Source organism: Pseudorca crassidens, chromosome 13 (assembly GCF_039906515.1).
Source record: "Pseudorca crassidens isolate mPseCra1 chromosome 13, mPseCra1.hap1, whole genome shotgun sequence".
Lineage (NCBI taxonomy): Eukaryota > Metazoa > Chordata > Mammalia > Artiodactyla > Delphinidae > Pseudorca > Pseudorca crassidens.
Genome location: NC_090308.1, coordinates 73,914,669 through 73,935,919, shown reverse-complemented (window position 1 = coordinate 73,935,919; position 21,251 = coordinate 73,914,669). Strand labels below are relative to the sequence as shown.

Below are 21,251 nucleotides of genomic sequence, written 5' to 3'. Positions count from 1 at the left end.
ACTATAATGAGGTATCACCTCACACCAGTTAGAATGGGCATCATCAGAAAGTCTACAAACAACCAATGCTGGAGAGGGTGTGGAGAAAAGAGAACCCTCATGCACTGTTGGTGGGAATATACATTGATAACAGCCACTATGGAGAACAGTATGGAGGTTCCTTAAAAAACTAAAAATAGAATTTCCATATGACCCAGCAATCCCACTACTGGGCATATACCCAGAGAAAACCATAATTTAAAAAGGCACATGCACGCCAATGTTCATTGCAGCACTATTTACAATAGCCAGGTAATGGAAGCAACCTAAATGCCCGTCGACAGATGAATGGATAAAGAAGATGTGGTATATATATACAATGGAATATTAGCCATAAAGTGGAAGGAAATTGGGTCATTTGTAAAAGCGTGGATGGATCTAGAGACTGTCACACAGAGTGAAGTAAGTCAGAAAGAGAAAAACAAATATCATGTATTAATGCATATATGTGGAACCTACGAAAATGGTACAGATGAATTGGTTTGCAGGGCAGAAATTGAGACACAGATGTAGAGAACAAATGTACGGACACCAAGGGGGGAAAGCGGTGGAGGGTGGTGGTGGTGGTGTGATGAATTGGGAGATTGGGATTGACATGTGAACACCGATGTGTATAAAATTGATGACTAATAAGAACCTGCTGTGTAGAAAAATAAATTCAAAACTTCAGAAAAAAAATGAAAAAAATTTAAAAATAAAAAGTAAAAATAAATAATTTGAAAAAGAATGAAATCCTGCCATTTGGAACAATATGGATGGACCTTGAATGTATTATGCTAAGTGAAATAAATCAGATGGAGAAAGACAAATACCTTATGATTTCACTCATGCGTGGAATCTAAAACAAAAAAACCCCTCAGAGATACAGAGAACAATTTAGTAGTTACTAGAGGGGAAGGGATGGGGGGTGGTGGGTGAAGGGGGTCAACTGTTGGTCGTGATCACTCTGTACTGTGTACAGATGTTGAATGATAATGCTGCACACCTGAGACTTACATAATAATAATAAAAAGTTAAAAAAAAAAAAAAGAGGATAGCTACCTATATGGCTCTGAGTCTCACCCAAGCACCGGGAGAGTAAGGAACTGCCTTTTCCCAGCCCAAGGTTCCTGGTCTGGAGGCTGTCTCCTCCCCAGTGATCCTGACAAGAATAGACAATGCAGGGTAGTGTGAGCATGTATTCCATGAAGACAGAAGTTAGCAGAAAAAGCAACAGTTTAGCAGCCACAGTACATTTCTATGACTGAAGCTCAAGTTAACACACAAAAGCATAAGCCACGTGCTTCACATTTATACTGTAAGTCTTTGGTTTGTAATGCTCTCCCATACTCCTCCCTAGAACTTTCTCCCAAGCTGGAGCTAATTAGAGTAGATGTCTTTATGCCTCTAATTATGGTTTACGTTATTTGCATGTGTTTTTTTCTCAATAGAGGGCCATTACTGTAAGAAGTCCTAGCGGGTGGTATCCTATGCCTGGGGCTCTAGGAATGGAGAATGCCTTGTGTTATTACGTGGACCAAGATCTTTAACTTCTTTTAGGTCAGATCCTGTCCATGTTCTTGACAACCTTTCTCTCGTGGCCTCTTGAGCATAAAGAATATGATTCATATACTGTGTATATGAAAACACAGTAGTTAAAGCAATGTAGTTCTTTTTTAAAAAAATAATTTATGTATTTATTTTTGGCTGCATTGGGTCTTCATTGCTGCACGCAGACTTTCTCTAGTTGCGCCGAGTGGGGGCTGCTCTTCATTGCGGAGTGTGGGCTTCTCATTGCAGTGTCTTCTCTTGTTGCAGAGCATGGGCTCTTGGCACGCGGGCTTCAGTCGTTGTGGCACTCGGGCTCAGTAGTTGTGGCTCGCAGGCTCTAGAGCGCAGCCTCAGTGTTGTGGCACATGGGCTTAGTTGTTCTGCAGCATGTGGGATCTTCCTGGACCAGGGCTCGAACCCGTGTACCCTGCATTGGCAGGCAGATTCTTAACCACTGCACCACCAGGGAGGTCCCAAAGCAAAGTTGTTCTGCCATTACCTTCTTGTTTTGAGTGTACCTCAGGGACTAAGACTCAGGATGTGACATTAAGTTAATATTATTGTTATACATTTTATTGCATTTTTAAATATGTTGTTTGAAATTTCCTTTAGGGTTTTATAAGAGCTATTGGCATAAGGAGTTCATATTTTTATTTTGTGCACATTTATGTTTTGTAAGAGTAATTTAAATTTATAAATTAGTTTTGAAAAGTTTTCTTCTAGAGGGGTGTTTTATCAGAACATTATTCAAGTTGAGAAATGCTGGACCAGGGCCTCTGTGAGTGCAGGTTGCACAGTATTGGCTTGGAGGATCGGCCCTGGGGAAGCAAACTCTCCTCTCTCTGGTAGACTGTTGCAGGCATTATGCTAAGTGAAATAAGCCAGTCACAAAAGGACAGTATTGTGTGATTGCACTTAGATGAGGTTCCTAGGATAGAGACAATTGTGAATTGGGTTCTGCAGTTATACCCTCTGCATTCATTGAGGGCTTGGAACCTACTAGAGCCCAAAGGTCACCTTAGAAATCACTTAATTCAAATGAGATTCAAATTTGATTTGGCATAATAATTTTTATTTGACTCTCAACGTTTGTATTGCTAAGGCCATCCTTTTAAGACCAATTTCCCAATCTTTAAGTTTATAATAGGATAATTTGGTGGTGATGATGATCGTAATAATGATAACAATGTCAACAGCTACCGTATAGTGAGTGTCTTCTGCATGCCAGGCATGTCATGTATGGAATTATTGGTTTCACAGCACTCTTGGAAGTAGGCAGTACCATCCCCATTTTACAGATGAAAACCAAGGCTCAGAGAAGTGAATTTACTTACCTTAAGCCACACAGTTAGTAAATAGAGAAGCTAGATTTTATTTGTAAATCCAGTCTTTCTGCCCCCATCCCTCCCTGCCGATGTACATTTCACTGTTTTTATTGTCTATATTTCAAAACTAAATGTACGTTTTTTAAAAGATGGGGATGTATGCTAGGGACTGCTACTTGAGAATGGCACCTCTCTTTAGAGTTCTTTGTTTAAAAATGATGATTTCAGGGACTTCCCTGGTGGCCTAGTGGTTAAGAATCCGCCTGCCAACGCAGGGGACGTGGGTTCAAGCCCTGGTCTGGGAAGATCCCACATGCTGCAGAGCAACTAAGCCCGTGTGCCACAGCTACTGAGCCTGCGCTCTAGAGTCTGCGAGCCACAACTACTGAGCCCACGTGCCACAACTACTGAAACCCGCGCACCTAGAACCTGTGCTCCACAACAAGAGAAGCCACTGCAATGAGAGGCCCGTGCACCGCAAGGAAGAGTGGCCCCAGCTTGCTGCAACTAGAGAAAGCCTGCACGCAGCAACAAAGACCCAAAGCAGCCAAAAATAAAATAAATAAAATAAATAAATTAAAAATAAAAATGATGAATTCAGACTAGACGCCAGCTCCCTTTTCTCGTTTTCTGGTTGCCTTCTTATCTTGTGGTTTGAAAAAGTAGTGCCGAAACAGTTCAGTATCGAAGGTAGTACGTACATGTTTATTAATATTACCGATCTCACCACTTCATTTGATTCAGAGAAATGGCCTTTGACATTTTTTTCAGATTGGATACTGGCTCTTAATCAATGCGTCTTATTGAGAATTTGCAGATTTATGTCTCGAATGTCTTTTCCCAGCCCCACTGCCTTGCTCAATGAGCAGGGATAACTCACTGCTGCAGGCCAGCTTCAATATTATGGTTTCAGTGTCAGTCATTCAGAGCCAGCTATGTTCTGATTTCAGAATGATGGTTGTCTGTCCTGGTGTAAGGTGATCCACTCCAGCATCATGAAACTGTAGGATCAGGGAGCAGAAGGTTACACTAATATGCCATTGTCATGGAGTTTTCCTGGTTCCACTAGGGCTGAGGTTTAAAATATGTGAACTTCAAACGATGTAGATAAAAAAATGTGAAAAAAGGTGTGCATATGTAAATACAAACACACATATTTTATATGTCATACATTTTTTTTTCTACAGTAGATGTGAGAAATGATTATTTTTCTTTAAGACAGAGATTTAGAAGTGATTTAAGTTCTTTAGGACTGTGGATAATCACAAGAATAACAAAACACTCGTATGTTTCCCTTAATTTATTGGAAGTAATCATAACGTGAATCACTGTCAGAACTGAAGGAGCAGTGTATCACAGATTCAGAAACATCAGTTTAGCTACTTAAGAAATGAATTTATGATTAGTAAAGGCCAAGATCCAATCTGAGCATTGTTTTTGAGTCTAGTTAAGATGTGCCAGGTAGGGGGTTGGTAACCTCCGGGAGAATAGTGGGCAGCAGTGATGCTAAAGTGATAAAAACCTGTGATCCTGAGCCCACATCATGACCCTCTGAGGAGAACCCATAATCTTATCCTCATCATTTTGATCTTTGGATTTTCCAGTCCTTTTCCTGTGTGGGTCTTGAATAAATCTGATTATTTTCATGGTGGCCCCTTCATTCTCTTCCACTACTTTAAAATGTTGGCCATGGCGTCTGTGCTTCCTCTTCATGCCTGTTCCTTGTGGCTGAGACACACACACCAGCTCCGGTCTTCATCTCATTGCTGTTAACCTGGCCCAGCTCCCAATACTGATGGCCAAGTTTAGCAATTTACGTTTTAAAAGACCGGTTCAGGTGGTGGTGGTGGTGGGTATGTGTGTAGGTGGGGGTAATACAAAAGAATTCTATAGATTCCCTTTTCTGTAAGAAAATTTTTTAGAAAATTATATTTTGATAGAATTATTAAAACTTAATAAACAAAAATGCATCTCACCTGTTGTAGACATTCTTGGTGCAGTATTTCTCCTAAAAGGACTAAAATTAGTCCTTTAGGGACTAAAATTAGGGAGCAAACTGACTTTATTCTTTCACCAGCATGTACACACACTGGAGGTCCCCTGATAAGGCCTTGAAGGATGCTATAAATGCTTCAGGTGCAAGGTTACCGAGTGCATTGTGGGGAAGAGTTTCAGAGCTGTAGGTACTTTTTTCCTGCAGATTGAAAATTTCAGATGCTGTAATTGGCCACTTACGATGTCATTTTGGAACATACAGGAGGACTCCTGAAAGCTTAAACTTACACATTATCTTGGATAGCTTATTGTTTTTCTGGGTTTTAGAAACATGTGATGAAGAAAGGGCTCAAATGGCCTTCTATTGAAACACTGGGTCTGCTCTGCTAAATGTCACGTTCAGCGAAATGGATGTTTACACGGGTCAATATCCGCAAAATGTTTGGGAAGGCCAGAATGGAAGGCTGCCTAATTCAGTGTATAATTTTGTGGGTAAAGATAACATGGCAGAGAGTACATACTGGCGTTTGAAAAGAAGGGTTGTCTCGCCAGAAAGATGTTTCCTTTAAGTATAGGTTGCAAACGCTTGGGCAGAATCCGGCTTGGAGACATATTTTGCTTGGCTTTCACGTGTTGGGAAAAAAAAAAAAAGAGCTCAACCACCTAAGCCAGAGACGGTGTTCTCTGGTTGTCCACACTACCCGCTACTTGTTACTGACTCCGATATTCACCTCACTTCCCGGGGTCCTGAGACGCTGGTTCTGTGTCACTTGCTAAAGGAAAGCTCTTTGTAGTCAGTCTCTGACTTACTCTTTCAGTTGCGGTCAGACTGGGAAGAGGATCCTCCCTTCCGCTTCCTGTTCCCTGCTCCTCTTCGCTACACTTCAGGCAAAAGCAGACCCTTCGGGGAACTGGGGAATGGAGGGAGGAGGGGCGGAAGGCCTGTCCCGGCTTCTCCAGCTGTGGTCCTCATGTGTTCGAGGGGATGCGGGGAACCCAGGGAAGATTCCTCACTGCTGTGCTGAGGCCAGGAAAGGAGACATAGACAACCCCTGTTACCGTGCCCTCCTGTCTGCTTACCTCTTGCCCCTGTATTTTTTTTTTTTATTTTTGACACTTTCAGGAGGCTGGTTTATCCATACTCATTCATTCCACAGGTAGTTTTGAATTCCACTGAGTGGGGGAACACTATATCGGGCTAGCAGAGGGCAGTTACCCAGGTACCCAGATCTACCACCCCTGCAGGCTTTAGTTTTACTAGTGTGGTTTTAGTTCCCATGTGAGACATTCAGGTCTCATCTGTAGCCTTACGGTCTCCTCAGAATTTTTATTCCTGTCTCTTGGAGGTTAGATCTGGTATTCTCTCTCTCTTTTTTTTTTAATTGGAACATAGGCGATTTTCAATGTTGTGTTAGTTTCAGACATACAGAAGAGTGAATCAGTTATACGTATACATATATCCCCTTTTTTTTAGGTCTGTGTTCTCTTGAATGCACAATAGTTAACATGTTCTTCTGGATCTCAAGTAGATCATTTTCAGAGGCATGCTTTTCCTTTGAGTGATCAGGATAATTTCCAACGTTTTTTTTTTTGTTTTTTTTTTCCAATAGGCTCTATGGTTTACTCTATGTTTTGCTTCCTTTATTCATCTTTGAATAGGGTGATATTCATTTTGTCCAGACTCCTTTGCCAATAAGCAGAATGTGGGGCTTCACTCCGATGATTCTGTTCTCTGTTCCCTGGGAGATTCCCTTTCTCAAATTTCCAAGCCGAAGGGCAGGCCGTGGCAGCTCCCAGCCTGGTCTTTCAGGACCAGAGCTCTGCTTATGGGGAAGAGTTTCTCCTACGCTGTCAGCCCTCTACTTGCTTCCCTGCCTCTCCAAACTAGGGGCCATCAACTCAGGGGCCTGAAGAAGTTAGGCAGATGAAACAAAATTATTGAAGTCCCTGGTTTTAGACAGTATGCACCGTATAATAGTTGTGGAAGGCATTTAAATGGAATATGTCTAAAGTGCTTTGCCCTTTTAAACAGAAGTAACTTTTTTGACCCAGTACATACAAACAATACACAAGATTATCTTTTCTTTTATTTTAGTTTGTATTTACTTAATACTTTAAGATTTAATTTTATTTCACATTTTGGTTTTCTTTTTTACTCACAGCTTTACTGAAGGATAATTGGCATAGGAGGAATGGCACGTGTTAAGGTGTGCAGTCTGATAAGTTTTGACAGGTAGACATCTGTGAAACCATCACCACAATCCAAGATAGTGAGCATGTCCATCACTCTTCCCTTTCACCCCCCAATCTCTAGGCAACCTGTTTGTGTCACTATAGATGAGTTTGCATTTTCTAGAATTTTGTATAAATGAAATCATGCACCAGGTACTCTATTTTTTTTTCTGGCTTTTTAAACTCAATATAATTATTTAGATATTCATTTTATTTATGTATCAACATACACTTCATTCCTCTTTGTTGCTGAGTAAGTAGTCCATTATATGGATAGACTGTAACTTGCTAATTCAGTCACCTGTTGATGGACATTTGGGTTGTTTCCAGTTTTTTTTTTTAGGTTTATTTTAAATTTTTATTTATGTATGTATCTATCTGTTAATTTTTTATCGAAGTACAATTGACCTACAACACTATGTTAGTTCCAGGTATACAACATGGTGATTTGATATTTCTGTACATTTCAAAATAATCACCATAACTCTAGTTACCATCTGTCACCATACAAAGTTATTACAATATTGTCGACTATATTCCCCATGGTGTACATTTCAAATCCTCATGACTCATTTATTTTGTAACTGGAAGTTTGTACATCTTAATCTCCCTCACCTATTTCACTCACCTGCCCCCACCCCCTCCTCTCTGGCAGCCACTTGTTTATTCTCTGTATCTATGAGTCTGATTCTGTGTTGTTATGTTTGCTCATTTGTTTTGTTTTATAGATTCCCCATTTAAGTGAAATCGTGCTCTTTCTCTGTCTGACTTTTTCACTTAGCATAATATCTCTAGGTGCACCCATGTTGTCACAGATGGCAAGATTTTATTCTTTTCTTATGGCTGCATAATATTTCATTTTATCTATCTATCTAATCATGTCTTCTTTATCCATTCATCTATTGATGGACACTTGGGTTGCTCCTATATCTTGGCTATTGTAAATAATGCTGCAACAGACATAGGAAGGCATATATATTTTTGAATTAATGTTTTTGTTTTCTTTGGAAAAATACCCAGAAGTGGAATTACTGGGTCATATGATATTGACATTTTAAATTTTTTGAGGAACCTCCGTATTGTTTTCCATAGTGGCTGTACAGATTTATATTCCCACCAACACTGCAAGAGAATTACCTTTCCTCCACACCCTTGCCAACACTTATTTCTTGTCTTTTTGACGTAACAGTGATTCTGACAGGTGTGAAGTGATATCTCATTGTGATTTGGATTTGCATTTCTCTGATGATTAGTGATGTTAAGCCTCTTTTCATGTGCCTGTTGGTCATCTGTATGTCTTGTTTGGAAAAGTGTCTATTCAAGTCCCATTCTTAAATTGGGTTGTTTGTTTTTTTTTGATGTTGAGTTGTATATGTTTTCTTTGTCTATTTTAAATATCAACTCCTTATCAGATATATTGTTTGCCAATTTCTTCTTCTATTCAGTAGGCTGCATTTTTGTTCTGTTGATAGTTTCCTTTGCTGTGCAAAAGCTTTTTAGTTTGAGGTAGTACCATTTTGTTGATCTTTGCTTTTTGTTTCTCTTGCCTGAGAAGACATATCCAAAAAAATATTGCTAGGACCAATGTCAAAGAGCATACTACCTGTATTTTCTTCTAAGAGTTTTAGGTATTGAGTTTATTTTTGTGTATGGCGTGAGAGAGTAGTCCAGTTTCTTTTACATGTAGATGTCCAGTTTTCCCAGTACCACTTACTGAAGAGACTGTCTTTTCTCCATTGAATATTCTTGCCTCCTTTTTCATAGATTAATTGACTATATAAGTACGGGTTTATTTCTGGGCTCTCTATTCTGTTTCATTTATCTGTGTGTCTGTTTTTGTGCCAGTACTATGCTGTTTTGATTAGTGGAGTTTTGTGGTATAATTTGAAATCAGGGATTGTGATACTTCTGGCTTTGTTATTTTTTCTCAAGATTGTTTTGTCTATTCAGGGTCATTTGTGTTTCTATACAAATTTTAAATTATTTGTTTCAGGTCTGTGAAAAATGCCATTGGTATTTTGATAGGGATTGCATTGACTCTGTAGATTGCCCTGGGTGATATGGTCATTTTAACAATATTGCTTCTTCCAATCCATGAGCATGTATATCTTTCCCTTTGTTTGTGCTGTCTTCAGTTTCCTTCATCAGTTCTTATAGTTTCCTGAGTACAGTTCTTTTACCTCCTTGGTTAGATTTATTCCTAGATATTTTATTCTTTTTGATGTAATTGTAAATCAGATTGTTTTAGTTTCTCTTTCTGGTAGTTTATTGTTAGTGTATAAAAACACAACAGATTTCTATATTTTAATTTTGTATCCTACAATTTTACTGAATTCATTTATTAGTTCTAATAGTTTTTTTTTTTTTTTTTGGTTCTAATAGTTTTTTGGTGGCATCTTTGGGATTTCCCATATACAGTGCCATGTCATCTGCAAATTGCAACAGTTTTACTACTTTCTTTGCATATTGGATTTCTTTTTTTTTCTTGTCTACTGGCTGTACACATGATCATTTTAAACCAGATGTCCAATATTTTACATCTTTTGTATTCTTTTTTGAAGATAAATCTAGAACTGACATTGCTTATTCTAGGAATCTGAACAATTATTAGCTTTTGATAAATGTATTCCCAAAATGTCCCTCAAAAGATTTATGCCAGGCAATGTAAGAAGGATTTTACTATAGCCTTCCAGAATTAAAATTTAAATTATTTTGTGACTTTAATGGATGAGGTGCCATTTTGTTCTTATTTTTAAACTTATTTTAAAAAATTGTTAGAACACTGGAACATTTTCATTGGTTAGTAATGATTTTCTTTTATAATAATCTTTGTTGCTCTTTGGTTCATTTTTACTTTTATTTTTAATTATGTAACCATTTTGTGACTATAGTCTTAGTGCATAGTTTTATGAATTTTAGCACATGTATTGATTCCTGTAATCACCAATATTTTTATGATACAGAACAGTTCCATCACTTCAAAAAATGTCCTTGGACTATCAATTCGTAGCCACATCTACTACTAATCTGTGGAAACCACCAACCTGTTCATGGTCACTGTAACTTTGAGTTCCTGAGAATGTCATATAAAAGGAATCATACATTATGTAATATTTTGAGACTAGTTTCTTTCATTTAGCCTAATGCCTTTGAGATTCAGTCAAGTTATTGTGTAACTCAATAGTTCTTTTTTAGTGTAGAGTAGTATTTAATTATATGGGTATACTACAGTTTTTTTTAATTGAAGTATAGTTGATTTACAGTATTAGTTTCAGGTGTACAACATAGTGTTTCAATATTTTTCTTTTTATCTTTTATTTGCTATTTTTTATATATAATTTTTAAAGGTTGCAGTCCATATAAAGTTATTACAACATATTAGCTATATTCCCCATGTTGTGCAATACATCCTTGTAGCCTATCTTACAACCAGCAGTTTGTACCTCCCCTTCCCCTATCCCTATATTGCCCCCCTCCTGCTTGCTAACCACTAATTTGCTCTCTATATCTGCAAGTCTTCTTTTTTTGTTATATTCACCAGTTTGTTGTATTTTTACATTCCACATATAAGTGATATCATACAGTGTTTGTCTTTGTCTGACTTATTTCACTTAGCATAATGCTCTCCAAGTTCATCCATGTTGCTGCAAACGACAAAATTTTGTTCTTTTTTATGGCTGGGTAGTAGTCCATAGTATGCATATGTGTGTGTATGTATATGTGTGTGTGTGTGTGTGTGTGTATAAAACAGCTTTTTTTATCCATTTATCTGTTCATGGACACTTAGGTTGCATCCATACCTTGGCAATTGTAAATAATGCTGCTGTGAACATTGGGGTGCATGTATCTTTTCAAATTAGTGTTTTTTGGATATATATCCAAGAGTGAAATTGCTGGGTCATATGATAGTTCTATTTTTAGCTTTTTGAGAAACCTGCATACAGTTTTCCACAGTGAACTGCACCACTTTACATTCCCACATCCTCCTCAACATTTGTTATTTGTGTTCTTTTTGATGATAGTCATTCTGACAGGTGTGGGTGATATGTCACTGTGGTTTTGATTTACATTTCCCTGGTGATTAGCGATGTTGGAGGATATAGCAAAATGACCAACTTATGGTAAAGTAAGTCAACAGGCATAAAATCTCCTCAGATTACTCTTCAAAAAAATGCTCTTATCATTTACAGCCTAGGTTATTATAGGTATGTCTCACTGTCTGTGGTATAATGGCCATGATCATCTTACTCTGTTTTATGAGTTCTTGTCAATAAAAAAGTTGCAGAATAGAAAATCGTAAATCAAACAGGGGTGGATTATTAATATTTTTGTAGTTTACAAGTAAAGAAACTTTCAAAGTTTTTTCCCTGAAAAAAAATAAAGCTTAAGTCTAAATTAATTTTTAAATATTGAATTATATTTCTGGGTAACTATTATTATTGCATCTTAACTTCTCATGAATATTCCATTAGTAATGAAGTTTGATACTATAATTCTTGACCCAGAGATTTCTATGCCTCTCTGCCCCTCACCTATTCTATCAAGTAATCAATGAATGTTTTGTAGACAGATATTATTTCGGCTAAAGGAATTCTTTTCCTAAATCCACCTGTCATATAAACAATTTCTCCCCATCATCTTGGTTTTAATGGAAGTATGACATTTATGTACTTTATTTCTGTCTGCACCATCTTAGTTATATATACTGAAAAATATATGTGTAACTTTTGCTGAAACATCCTATGAGTTTTACTCTACCACTTTTTTTTTTCCCGGTACGCGGGCCTCTCACTGTTGTGGCCTCTCCCATTGCGGAGTACAGGCTCCGGACGCGCAGGCCCAGCGGCCATGACTCACGGGCCCAGCCGCTCCGCGGCATGTGGGATCTTCCCGGACCGGGGCACGAACCCGTGTCCCCTGCATCGGCAGGCAGACTGTCAACCACTGCGCCACCAGGGAAGCCCTACTCTACCACTTTCTTGAGTCATAAAAAAGAACCAAAAGATTTTAAGCTTTGGTTATTATGAACTATATGTCTTATGAACTACACATGATTTTTGTTTTGTAATGAACTAAAAGTCCATTAACTCCAACAGATTTGGACCAGGTTTTAGAGAATAAAAGCATTTATCCATGGTGATGCAGAAGTGTAGCAGTGTTTATGCTTTTGATCATTCCTTAGAGAAGTGTTGCCTTGGTAGACAACCAGCTGGCTTTAGAGAAAATTGTACCCCAGATACATGCTTAAAACAGCAGTTTAAAATGTAACTGTCTGACAGTCTTGGTTTTGGTTGGGGTCACTTTTTTATTCACGGTATTCTGGGAACACAGGGTATGATGTCAGTTTGTACCCTTAAGACTCCTATGATGGCCAAACATAGTATTTTCCTCTGTCGTCAACACTTGAGAAAAATTTACCAAATGGAGACTTACGAATAGAATGGAAAAGAGTATTAGTAATGGTTTCTTTTAAGAGATAAAAATTCATTTTTTCAATGTTATTTTTAAAAAGACCTTAGGTGTTGAAATTTAAAATAAAAAAATTGTTTTTACCAAATATAACTTGATTTTTAATTCCCGTATTCTGCCTTAACAATCTTTAAATTAATTTCTTTCGTTCTTGAATATGTCTTGCCCTAGGACATTGTGGCAACCCATATTACATATTAGGGACCCATATTAGGGACCTGGGTTAACTCATCTGTGTTTCCCCAGTATTGGCACATGTGAGTGGCTCAGTAAGTTGTTTTTGACATGAACCAGTGACCTTTGGAACTTATATAAGATTAAAAGCTAATTGGGAAATTGCATGTAATACTCAAATAAGATGATGATGGTGATTGTCTGGTTTGTACCAATGTTTCAAACTGTCTTAGTTGGCATTAGTCTGTCTTCTAGTTATTAGTCTGTCTTCTAGTTATTGGCAGAGTATGGACTCCAAGCTTCTATAGTATGTAAGTAGATTCAGTTGTTCCTTTGGACGGGGGATTACTGGTGCTGTTACTGATTACAAGTTATCTTTGTGATTCCAATTAGCTGATTTACCATTGAAGATTTTTTGATAGAGGAGTGCTGTCTTACATAATCAGTTGGGCAAAGGATCTATGTGACATAAGTCATCTTAGGAAAAAATGTCCTTGTGTCTGTTTCAAAATGGAGGATGGTGAGGAAACCAGATGTAATGCTTTTTCAGAAAAGAAGACATAGTGAACAGTTGAGTTTGATGATATATTTTTTCATAGGGTATATAATATTCTGAGAAGATTTTATTTCTGGTCCCCAGAGGGACCAATTTAAGGAATTTGATGCATTAAGCACTTTGAAAACACTATTTGTATCAACAATAAAAATCAAACAGCCTGATTAAAAAATTAAAAAGGAAAAGATTTTAAAAATTAGTGACAAACACCACTAATCATTAGGGAAATGTAAATCAAAACCACAATGAGATAACACCCCATACCCATTCGGATGGCTACTATCAAAAAAATTAAAAAAAACAAGTGTTGATGAGGATGTAGAGAACCCTGTGCATTGGTTGTGGGAATGTAAAATGGTACAACTGCTATGAAAACTAGTATGGCCATTCCTTAAAAAATTAAACATAGTATTACAGTGTGATCAGCAATTCCACTTCTGGGTGTATATATATATATACACCTAAAATAAATGAAAGCAGTGACTCAAACAGATATTTGTACACCCATGTTCATAGGAGCATTATTCACAATAGCCAAAAGACAGAAATAATCCAAGTGCCCGAGAGCCTGAATAGATAAACAAAGTATGGTTTATAAATACAGTGGGATAGGATTCAGCTTTAAGGAGGGAAATTTTAACACATGTTATAACACGGATGACCGTTGCAGGCATTATGCTAAGTGAAATAAGCCAGTCACAAAAGGACAGCATTGTATGATTGTGCTTAGATGAGGTTCCTAGGATAGAGACAAATTCATGGAGACGGAAGTAGAATAGTGATTGCCAGGCCCTGGGGGAGGGGAAGAATGGGGAGTTACTGTTGAATGGGTACAGAGTTTCTGTTGGGGAAGATGAAAAAGTGCTGGCATCGTATGGTGGTGATGGTCGTACTACCATGTCAATGTGCTTAATGCCACAGAACTGTAGTTAAAAATGATTAAAATGGTGAAACAACTAAAATTCTGTACATGGCATTTTCATTCAGCCCATAATCATAACCTAGGTGCTAAACTAGGTACATGAGTCATCTGTGAATTATCAGCCTCTTCCCACAACATGCAATATATATACAGTATCATGGTAACAAAAGAATAGTACTTGAATGAAGGTAAGCTGCCTAAATTAATAAATAATCAATGTAGTGAAATGGCCCTGCCAGGGGTCTTTACTACTAGGTCAAGTTCTGGATTTGCCAAGTAGTGTGTATAGCAATTGTACTACCACTTTCTCATTTATTATAGAAATATAAGCATATTTATAGTAAGGTTAAATTACGTGGTACTTCTGAATGTTTCCTGCTGTTGCAAACTTCAGAGAAGCAGCCTGGAAGAGCTCAAGATGGTTTTAAGAATAGAAGCTGTAGGAGATACAACACCCTGATTGTCAAAAGTACAGCTTGGCTTTTTAATTGTCCTTGTCAACAATTTTATAAAATTCTACAACATGGAAGTCAATAATATTAATATCCAAATGACATGTTATAATTTCTCCTTTTCATAAAAAGAAATGGATAAGAGTTGAAGTGGAGACAAGTTTATGGAAATATTTTGAGTCCTGCTGAGAAACGATAGGGCAGTGATAAAAATGAAGATCAGAAAACAAGTTGGGAAATGGCTGCCTCAGTCTCTGAGAATTTGCTTTGGCACACACAAAAATAATGTTGATTCCTGTAGGTGGTTATGCTTCGCATGATGTTTAAGCTAATGCGGAAAATGAAAAAAACTTTTAAGACATATTTATTTACATATTTTCCCATGTTTCACTACATATCTAATAAACATCTACCAGTACAATACCTTTATTACCATGGTAACATGAACTCGTGTCAAAAGGAAAGGAAATTTATGTTCAGTACCAAGGAAAGGAAATGTTCTGTGTGTTTATTACAGTCATGCATTTACAAAAGATCTACATAAAAACAGAAACATGTTTAGTACTGCTAACTTCTTATTCTAAAATCAATCTAGAGTAGGAAAAATAGATGGAAAGAGCTGGCCCAGGGTAGTCCTCTGTTAGAACTAGAATGATGATTAGAGCTTAGTTTTTAGGACTCCCTTTTTATAGCATGATTGGTCCCTCCTGACAGCTTCAAGCCATCAGAAAATTGGAAGCTTGTTAGTGATTCATTTAAATCACTGTGTCTAGATGCTTTTTTTTTTTTTTTAAGCGGTACGCGGGCCTCTCACTGTTCTGGCCTCTCCCGTTGCGGAGCACAGGCTCCGGACGCGCAGGCTCAGCGGCCATGGCTCACGGGCCCAGCCGCTCTGCGGCATGTGGGATCTTCCCGGACCAGGGCACGAACCTGCGTGCCCTGCATCGGCAGGCGGACTCTCAACCACTGCGCCACCAGGGAAGCCCTGTCTATATGCTTTTTACAAAAATCAATATTAAGAACATTTATTAAGCGTCCACATTTATAACCATATATTAGGTATTATGGTTAGGAATAGAATACTCGATACTTTCTGAATTTTGTGCTCTTGAATGATTTAGAGTTTGCTGGAGGAAACAGTATAGAGGTAGAGATACACACCCTCCATAAAAAAGAGTACTCCCCCAAACAAAGAAACAAAAAGATGCTTAGGTACTTTTTCAAACTTTTAAGTTTAATAATGTATGCATGTGTCCCCAAATAATAAAATGAGCATAATTTGCTCAATTTAATGCATATTTGTCATATGCTATGTTCTGTGGTAGACACAAATATGGATAACGGAGTCCCCATCTTTGAATATGTGGTTTTGAGTGTGGTTGGAAGGGCTAATGGGACAGATGTACTCAGGGCTCTTCTACAAGGTAAATTGCTCGTGTTCCTAAGAGGTATAGCAGTGAGTGCTGCCTTGACCATGTGCCTGATTCTTGCCTTTGAACCCTGGTTTTAGGACTCAAAGAATATCCTTGCCTTGTCAGCCACCTCAGATTCTATTAGGAAGTGATTGCTAGGAGGTATATAATATGATAAGAAAAAGAAGGAAAAGGGTAACATAGGGTTTAAAATAAGGGAAAACCTACCAAGCTGGGGAGACCAGGGAGGGAGGAGTTGTGTAAGATGGGTCTTGAGGGGGTGAGGGTTAGGGTTAACCTCCAGAATTTGGGGAAGGAAGTCAGAGGCAGGTAAGCTTGGGTCACAGTCGTGGAGTAGGGAGTAGCCTGACATGACTGGAGCCTGCAGGGACTGTGAAGAGACAAACTGGGAAGGTAAGGTTGATTGACAGAAGCACGTTTGTCTGACTTTTTTTTTTTTTTTTGCGGTACGCGGGCCTCCCACTGCTGTGGCCCCTCCTTTTGCGGAGCACCGGCTCCGGACGCGCAGGCTCAGTGGCCATGGCTCATGGGCCCAGCCGCTCCGCGGCATGTGGGATCTTCCCGGACCGGGGCACGAACCCGTGTCCCCTGCATCGGCAGGCGGACTCTCAACCACTGCACCACCAGGGAAGCCCCTGTCTGACATGTTTTGAAGTAGCTTTCAGAAAGATGTCTGCTTTTAGTTTTTGCAAAAGCGGTTTTTCCTAGGCTCGTCAGCTCTGATTATACCAATAATTCAGGCAAGAGAGAACCAGGGAGGATGTCTGAAATTTTCCCAAACACTTCATGCCTTTGTTAGAGTGATTTGCTCGTTCTTCTTCTGTTGACTTTATTCAGTTCTCTTTATGTTCTGCTTGCTCCCTTACCTACTTTTTCCACGTGGGTGAGAAAGCTCTGAGGATTTACTCTTTCTCCATTTACACCAATTTCCTATGATACCAAACTCTTTGTACCCCATCACTAAAAGCCTTGCCAAAATGGACTTTCCCGAACCATCTGTGGGGTTCATGACTCTTCTTTCTCTTTTAGCGTTGGTATTTCTCCAGAGGAGTATCAGCCAGTGATCTGATTGTGTGTGATGCTCATGCTGACTAATCATAGTTGCTAGGCATATTCTAACACATTGTTAGCTTGTGATTAATTGTGAAGTTTTTCTAGCTAACGTGTCAAATGCATTTGGCTACTAAACAAGAGAACATTTCAGAAACTTAATTTATCTGCAGAAATATTTGAGGCTAATTAAAATCATGTCCTTAATGCTTCTACATTATATAATTGTTATGAACATGCTCTTGATTGATGAAACAAAGGTGTACGACTTTACTATTACTTCCGCTCATATGTATTTATAAGCAGATTTGATTTCAAAAGGAACTGGTAAAGGCCAGCTTTGATGTTTCTTTTGCTTTTCATTAGCTTTTATTCAGATAGAAAATGTTAAACGGGCTGTAAATTGCCTATCCAAAGTGTTGCCTTTCCTACTTTATCTTATCAGCCATCAGAATAGGCCACTGAACTTGGTGTTGGTCAGGTTGAATTACTTTGTAGGAAGAAAATCTTGCCATAGGTTTTAAGTAAGAGATAAAAACTACACTTCTGCTTTTTGAATGTGCTGCACTTTCAGGCATGTGCCAGCTTAATGGTCTGCCTTTCTGTATCATTTTCTCCTGGAATGACAGCTTAACAGTTTTCCTGGTTGGATTGTGTTAAAATCTTTAGAGGCTACATTCACTAAAACATGTGTCCCACGTTTGGGCAGCCAAAATCTGTGCAATCGTTTTGATGGAGTTTAACTTAGCAACTCTGCTATTACCACAGATATTTTATTGCTAAAGCCCCATTAAAATGTCCTCAATTTGGAGTCTGTTATTTCATATTTACATTGTTCTGGGATGTGCTGAAGTACGCTTTTGCACTATGTTAAAAATGGATTTTGCACAGTGGTTTTTAATAACATCTAAGGGAAAAGAATCTGAAAAAGAATTTATATATATACGCACACACACACATACGTATATATAACTGAATATATGTATGTATAACTGGACCACTCTGCTGTACACCTGAAACTGACACAACGTTGTATAGCAACTATACTTCAATTAAAAAAAAGGACTTTGCTAAGAAAGCAGTAGCTTCAGGACATTAAAGAAGGGCGTGTTTAATATAGTTAAATTATTTTAATAGATTTTTATCTAGTTAACTTTTCTTGAGTGGCTACCACGGTCTGAGCATTGGGCTTAGGTATCCCTCATGGATAACTTGACGTTATGGCCATTAGTAATGATGTCTGGGCAGAAGATGGACTAAGGGGAAAAGTCATGAAGTGGCCAGAGCAGGAACAAGGTATCTTAAAGTTTCCATCAGAATGGGGGTGTCGCAACCTGTTGGTTGTTGGCAATGTCATCGTGTGTTCAGCATTAAGATTTGATGCCTCCTCTTGAATCCGATGTTGCTGATGCCCTTGGGGAGGGGATGACAGAAAGAGTGAGAAAGTGAGAATCTCTGGGAGAAATCCAGGGCAGACCAGTGCTCACCAACTTAACAGCCGTAGGCTGTTTCACTCCTTGCCTTTCAGAATTGTTTTTTAAGTTTTCTTGACAAATTTCTCAAGGCCTTGTAGGGAACAAAGCTGTTCTGTTTCATGGTAGGGGACACAGAGATGGGTCCTCATCTTGAACTGGTTCAGCTTTCCCTGGTGCCATTAGCTGCTCTAACTCACCGCTACTCCCTCTGGGTAAGTCCAGAATCCTGGAGCAGATCTTAGTTGCAGGAAGTTGAAGAGGCAGATACTGGAAAATCCAGCCTTATGTGATCTTTCCTGGCTGTGATAGGTTTAGCTTTCATACTGAAAAGTTGTTTAAACTCTTAAAATTTTTTTTCAAGTGGTGAATTACATTTATCTCAGAAGAAAACTTGAAACTTGATATATCACTTTTTTTCTAAAGAAAAGGAATTTTCAATCCTTATTAGCGTTTATATCTATAGTGATTTATTTTTAAAAGGTTAATGGCTATCTCCATTGAAAGGCACCATATTTTTACTCTCTAAGTAGGTCAAAATGCTAAATTTGGCTAGAAAAATTTCCCAGCAGTTGGATGTCATTGTGCCTAAATGTATGAAAATGAAATGCCTGTTAAAGTTGACAAAAGACATAGATTAATCAGAATGTCTAGTTGAATCACAGAGCATGGAAAGAGTAACACTCTCTTCAACTGTGTATATTTGCAACGATCTCATTATCATAATATTAACAAAGTGTTAATATGAACAATTTCCAAAATAGAAAAGAAGCTATCTTCAGAAATTTTAGTAAACTGAAATTGTGAATGATAAAAAGCACATACCAAGTTGAATTTGTATTATACCTTACAAAATCATGGGATTCTATTATAGTCTCAGCCTTTCATGATGTATGCTAATTCTTTGAAACTGTCAGTGTTATGTCTATAGGCATTTTTCAGAATTTTGCTGTAATTTCATTTTATATATTTTAATACTTTTCAGGTACTAGATGATTTTAAGAAGCAGAAATGAAATTTAGGTGCTTTCACAATTCAATGAAGTAAAGTAAAATACTCAGCTCAGAGCGTAACACACAGCAGCTCCTGTGACAAGCAGTTGTTTATGATTTTGATCATTATTTCTGTGACTTCTTGTGTTGCTGTCCCCTCTCTCTCTCACTGGTTTGCTTGCTTTGACAGTTTCAAGAGCCTCATAGCATTATTCCTTCTCATCTTGTGTCTGCCCTTCAGCTCTTGGTATTTTAGAAATTTCCAGAATTCCTTCCAGAACTGTCAGCATACAGTTCCTGATCCAAGAACTCGCATGTTTACCTAACACACTTGCAGAGCTGTTGAAGAACTTGCCCTTCTTTGATACCAATAGCTGATTTCCCATTTTGTCTGGGGTCCAACAGCTTGAAGGTCAAGAGATGAGCTGGATATGATCTCGACATACAGCTATCATACAGAGCCTGGCGTGGGGGGGTGGCTGATTCCCTATGTTTTCACTGTGCCTCTTTGCTGCTGGGGTTTGGGACCTCAGGGTTCCCTTGTATCTGAAGCTAGTCCTAAGATAACAAAAAAATTACGTTTTTTGAGATTATGACTGCAATGTCACATGTATTTGTTACCTTCAGCATTAATTTAAAAGGGCTTTCCCTTTATTTTTATTTATTTTAGACTTATTGAGAATATTTTCAGTAATATAAAAATACTTTTCATTTAAAGTAAAACAAAACCAAAAGTTCTTTCCCTACAATTCCTTCACTGTCAATCTTCAGGAGAAACAAGTTTTAATAGTTTGGAATGAATCCTTCCAGACTATTTACACATGTTGGCTCAATATATATAGCTATGTTTACTGGTGTCTGTTTTTCACAAAAATGAGATCATATTATTCTGCAATTTGCTTATTTTACTAATTAACTTGTCATGGGCACTGTTCCATGGCCTCAATCTTTTTCATGGCTGTATAATACTCTGCTGTATTGCTGTATCTTGGTTTATTTAGCTTTTCTCCTGCTGACAGATTTTATCTGCTTACACATCGTGTTGCATGGACTCCAGGGGTTGGTAGCTTTTGTCCTGGGTACATCTGTGCTTCGTTTCCCCACTACATTCTGCAGGCTAGAGGAAGCCTGGAACATTTGCCTTGGTTGCTTATTGGGTTGTCATTTGATCTTGGATTGGCCTCAGTTCAGAGAAAAAGCACCAACTCTGTTGTGTGGGGTTTGAGGGGAACAGCAGCATTTTTATAGCTGTTTCTCATTTCTCCCTTCTAGCTGGGTTGTACCATCTAGCTGGGATGGATTTTGGCTGTATCATTCCTAGATGCTCTTATGTTGGCAGAGTTCTGGGATTCAGAGCTATAAGAAAGTTCTGATTGTCAAATCTGTTTCTTTAATCGGCAATCCTTAAAGTCAGGACATCTTTTTAGGGAATACTTTGAGAATACATTTGTTTTTTTCATGATTGTAGAATATTTTTGTCTCTTTATATTTCTAACCAGGTGCACTGAAATTTAATTTGTGACTTTCACATTGGCATAATTAACCACAGTCATAAATTCAAATACCAACATATTCCAAGGTTCATATTTCATTGGCAGGGATGGCATTCA

At 38.1% G+C, this 21,251-nt stretch overlaps 1 protein-coding gene and 1 long non-coding RNA gene across 7 annotated transcripts in view; one reads left to right on the top strand and one right to left on the bottom strand.

The window, feature by feature from the left end:
- BCKDHB (branched chain keto acid dehydrogenase E1 subunit beta) overlaps window positions 1-21,251 on the top strand; it is a 293,140-nt gene that overhangs the window by 157,722 nt on the left and 114,167 nt on the right. The gene's annotated exons all lie outside the window — the stretch shown is intronic.
- Window positions 1-21,251, bottom strand: part of LOC137204802 (uncharacterized) — a 91,362-nt gene that overhangs the window by 21,638 nt on the left and 48,473 nt on the right. The window contains exon 2 of one of the 2 annotated variants that reach the window (XR_010933849.1): window positions 18,288-18,590. The exons of the other annotated variant lie outside the window; for it this stretch is intronic. This is a non-coding gene — a long non-coding RNA (uncharacterized lncRNA). Of the gene's footprint in view, window positions 1-18,287; window positions 18,591-21,251 lie in introns of those variants that run through there. 2 annotated transcript variants of the gene reach the window in all.